This window comes from Schistocerca serialis, unplaced genomic scaffold (assembly GCF_023864345.2).
Source record: "Schistocerca serialis cubense isolate TAMUIC-IGC-003099 unplaced genomic scaffold, iqSchSeri2.2 HiC_scaffold_62, whole genome shotgun sequence".
Classification (NCBI taxonomy): Eukaryota; Metazoa; Arthropoda; class Insecta; order Orthoptera; family Acrididae; genus Schistocerca; species Schistocerca serialis.
In genome coordinates this window covers 27,501-32,500 of record NW_026048211.1, presented here as the reverse complement: position 1 = coordinate 32,500, position 5,000 = coordinate 27,501, and the positions used below count along the sequence as shown (strand labels likewise).

The 5,000-nt window shown below is 54.1% G+C and overlaps 1 non-coding gene across 1 annotated transcript in view; it reads left to right on the top strand.

Moving 5' to 3' along the window:
• Window positions 1-4,351: 4,351 nt before the first annotated feature.
• The window catches only part of LOC126448647 (small subunit ribosomal RNA), a 1,910-nt gene continuing 1,261 nt past the window's right edge, over window positions 4,352-5,000 (top strand). Inside the window, exon 1 of the ribosomal RNA XR_007584182.1 lies at window positions 4,352-5,000. This exon is cut by the window's right edge and continues 1,261 nt beyond it. This is a non-coding gene — a ribosomal RNA (small subunit ribosomal RNA).

Genomic DNA, 5,000 nt, shown 5'->3' with positions numbered 1-5,000 from the left:
ACGGAACTACGCCAACCATGCCGGCAAAACAGTATCGCCATCTATGAAAATACGGCGAAACCACATGCAATACCTCCATCTATGCGAATCTGACAACACTACGTCCGCCATGTCGAGCGCACCACAAAACACAGCGCCATCTGTAGGTCTCCCGCGGCATGACGTCCTGCAACGACGATACCGCCATCTATGAGACGCCAAGCCGACTAAGACAGCGATGGGCCCACAGTGCCCATCTTTCGACCCCACCCACAAAGCCTGCGTCCTCTGTCGACCACAGCACCCCAACGCCAGCGCCTCTGCCGCACGAAATCGTCGACCGGCAATCACTCCACCGGCGCCCCACCCTAACCGCCCAACTCGCAACTCCAGCGGATGAACGGCGGACTTTTCCCGCAGTCGCAATGTGCAATCCACCCCTATAACTTGCGTTTCATGAAGAGTTATGTCCAATATGCGACATTCCCGCTGTCCCTATACATGAGCTGCGAGCTGTACCAGTTACGAGCTAGAGACGCGATCGCGTTGCTCTCTGTACGAATGCCGATGCTGAGCGGTCAGCTAGGAGGCGCTCCATCCATGTCGGTACCGGTGGGCGTTGCACTCGCAGTCGCAAAAACGTACGGCAAGTATATTACTCGGAAGAGTTTATGACAGTCCAAGCCCCCCTGCGTGGGGAGCGTCTTTCTAGGCCATGACCCACCGGAAGGGCGCAGCGTCCCCCACCCCAGACATGTGACGTCACACTATCGGTATTGACGACTCGACTCATTGCTTATAATCATTTGCCATACACCGGTGGAAGCTGCCGAGACGAGTAGCTACATAGCGCGCTCGCCGTGTCACTAATGTACAGAGATACAACAGTTTCGACTGGAACCGGATTAAACGTATACACGGCGCTGATTAGTAATACATAGACCCATCAGAATACAGATAATATATACAACTGTCCGTATACATGCTGAAAGACTCTGCTCACAATCACAACCACACGGCAGCCACACACTCTTATCACGCACTACTCTCCGCCTGTAACACGCACACAGACAATATGTAAGCACCAGCATGGAACAACACCCAGTGCATCCTCTCCGCCACATGAGACAATCCACACTGTCATAACCAGACTGGGAGGTCCACTCAGAAAACGGAATATCCCACCCCCCCGACAACCACCATTGCTCAGCTAAGCCACCAACACCCACACATGTCCTACACAGGGGTGCACCCAACATCACAATACTGCCTCCTCTCACAGCACACAAACAATGGCAGGAATGAAAGACACAGGTCTGCCACAAGCATGGAATCGGAGCGCCGCCTGTCATGAGCCAAAGGTGCATCCTGACGTGGCAAATCAGATGATGCCGCAGGCATCCACTTACTATAATCACAATCAACAAACCGACCGGCCGCCCCCCCCCCCCCCCCCCATTACACCTTTCCATACAACAATGTGTACCTTAACCTAAACTATACTGTACCTTAACCTAAACTATACTGTACCTTAACCTAAACTATACTGTACCTTAACCTAAACTATACTGTACCTTAACCTAAACTATACTGTACCTTAACCTAAACTATACTGTACCTTAACCTAACCTATACGGTACCTCAACCTAACCTATATTGTGCCTCAACCTAACCTATGTTGCGCCTTAACCTAACCTATGTTGCGCCTTAACCTAACCTATGTTGCGCCTTAACCTAACCTATGTTGCGCCTTAACCTAACCTATGTTGCGCCTTAACCTAACCTATGTTGCGCCTTAACCTAACCTATGTTGCGCCTTAACCTAACCTATGTTGCGCCTTAACCTAACCTATGTTGCGCCTTAACCTAACCTATGTTGCGCCTTAACCTAACCTATGTTGCGCCTTAACCTAACCTATGTTGCGCCTTAACCTAACCTATGTTGCGCCTTAACCTAACCTATGTTGCGCCTTAACCTAACCTATGTTGCGCCTTAACCTAACCTATGTTGCGCCTTAACCTAACCTATGTTGCGCCTTAACCTAACCTATGTTGCGCCTTAACCTAACCTATGTTGCGCCTTAACCTAACCTATGTTGCGCCTTAACCCAACCTATGTTGCGCCTTAACCCAACCTATGTTGCGCCTTAACCCAACCTATGTTGCGCCTTAACCCAACCTATGTTGCGCCTTAACCCAACCTATGTTGCGCCTTAACCCAACCTATGTTGCGCCTTAACCCAACCTATGTTGGGCCTTAACCCAACCTATGTTGGGCCTTAACCCAACCTATGTTGGGCCTTAACCCAACACACGTTGGGCCTTAACCCAACACACGTTGGGCCTTAACCCAACACACGTTGGGCCTTAACCCAACACACGTTGGGCCTTAACCCAACACACGTTGGGCCTTAACCCAACACACGTTGGGCCTTAACCCAACACACGTTGGGCCTTAACCCAACACACGTTGGGCCTTAACCCAACACACGTTGGGCCTTAACCCAACACACGTTGGGCCTTAACCCAACACACGTTGGGCCTTAACCCAACACACGTTGGGCCTTAACCCAACACACGTTGGGCCTTAACCCAACACACGTTGGGCCTTAACCCAACACACGTTGGGCCTTAACCCAACACACGTTGGGCCTTAACCTGCTCTGTAATTGTCATACGACGCGTTAAATTAGTGTAGTGTTGCCTAACTGCAACCCCCGCAATATAGTTTGCTACTCGCACTGCCCGGTCCCCAGTGTATCGCTTCATGTTAAACACCTTGCAGCTATACACTGTAATGTGGATGGCAGCAGGACGTACATGCTCAATGCCCTTTGCAGTTGTTCATTGGCATTTGCAGTTGTTCATTGGCATTCGCATGGCGAAGCACTTAGCCTACGCTGTGGTACGGCCTGTGTCAACTGTCCGCTGATGTTGTACGTCCAAATCACACACTGTACTGCACATTGGTCCTCATGTACTGAATGATACATCGTGGTACATGTGACCGTACAACGACTGCGCCAACAACGGCGAACCATGCGGTCCAAATGTTGTGCACTCAGCTACGTGTCGTCTCCCTATAAGAGCTGGATTGCAGTGTGGTATGCCCTGGATGGCGATCAGCATGAGCCGTCTGTTGATGTAGTGGCGCGTGTTGTCAGACGTAGTCGTCTCTTCTCACACACCGTGATAGCATGGTGCACTGCGTTCCACATCTGCGACATGCGACAGAGGCCGGTTGACAGTCGTTCGCGCAATGGACATCGCATACGTACGGGGGCCACCTTCCACGTGTTCGCGAAGCGTGCACATGTTGTTGCGTGTATGTGGGCAGACATAGTGTGTCGTGACACCTGACACAGGCATGCAACAATCGTTGAATTTGCAAATGGCGATGGACGCCTACGTTTGCTGGTGACGTTACGCAAATGAACAACTGGTAAACCGTTGTGGTGCGGTTGTTCTCGCTAGAGGTGAATCAGTGATGGCGACGATCGGTTGAGCTACCAACCGGTTGTTCCAGCGATACCCACCATGCCCACGAACATGAATGGCATCTGGGTGTGAAGCGATACGCGGCGGTGGCTGGGTGGGACCGTCCCCGGCCGGTGAGGGGGGGCCTCCCGGCGTGCTGGCCGCGCGGTGCGTGGGCGCACGCGCTACAGCCGGCTGGTGGGGGCGGCCAGTGGCAGGCGCGCCGGCCGACGGAGGCGGCAGGCGGCGCAGCTGCGCGCCGGCGCACCCTGCACGCGGCGCCGTGCGGCCAAAGTAGGTCCTCGCGGGCCCGGTGCGAAGCGCGGTGGACATCTGCAGTGTGCTGGTCCGATTGAGGACTGTGTGCGCTGAGGATGCGCCGCCGCCCGGCGCTCGGCGCCGCGACGCCGTCTGCTGCTCGGTCGCCTCTGCGGTTCTCGCAGGTGGTTTGTATCGCAGCTGTGCGGACGTGTTGGCGCGTGCGCTGTGCTGGGAGAGTTCGCTTCGGCACCCAAGTGGGGCTTTTGTCCTTCTGTGGCGCTGGCGTTGGAGCTGCCGGTCACCGTAGGTGGCGCGTGTTGTCTCCCGCCGGCAATGCCACGACAGCACGCTCCCGGGCCTCTGTCGGCAGCGGCAAGCTCAGTTGGGAGCACGGGTGGTCGCACCTAAAGCGTCTACTCGCCAAACCCCGGGCGATTGCGCCTCTCTCGAACCCGACCAAGTACTTAGGACGGCGCTGCGCGCCGCCGGGACCTGAGAGGGTTTCGAGGTGTATGGTGCAGGGGAGCTCAGCCTCCTCCTGTTTGCAGAATAATTGAGCGGACGCTTGCGTGTTCGCGCGGGCCCCCGGGACACACTCCCGGGCGGCCGGCTGCTCAGCTCTAGTTGACGCAGCTCCCTGGTTGATCCTGCCAGTAGTCATATGCTTGTCTCAAAGATTAAGCCATGCATGTCTCAGTACAAGCCGCATTAAGGTGAAACCGCGAATGGCTCATTAAATCAGTTATGGTTCCTTAGATCGTACCCACGTTACTTGGATAACTGTGGTAATTCTAGAGCTAATACATGCAAACAGAGTCCCGACCAGAGATGGAAGGGACGCTTTTATTAGATCAAAACCAATCGGTCGGCTCGTCCGGTCCGTTTGCCTTGGTGACTCTGAATAACTTTGGGCTGATCGCACGGTCCTCGTACCGGCGACGCATCTTTCAAATGTCTGCCTTATCAACTGTCGATGGTAGGTTCTGCGCCTACCATGGTTGTAACGGGTAACGGGGAATCAGGGTTCGATTCCGGAGAGGGAGCCTGAGAAACGGCTACCACATCCAAGGAAGGCAGCAGGCGCGCAAATTACCCACTCCCGGCACGGGGAGGTAGTGACGAAAAATAACGATACGGGACTCATCCGAGGCCCCGTAATCGGAATGAGTACACTTTAAATCCTTTAACGAGTATCTATTGGAGGGCAAGTCTGGTGCCAGCAGCCGCGGTAATTCCAGCTCCAATAGCGTATATTAAAGTTGTTGCGGTTAAAAAGCTCGTAG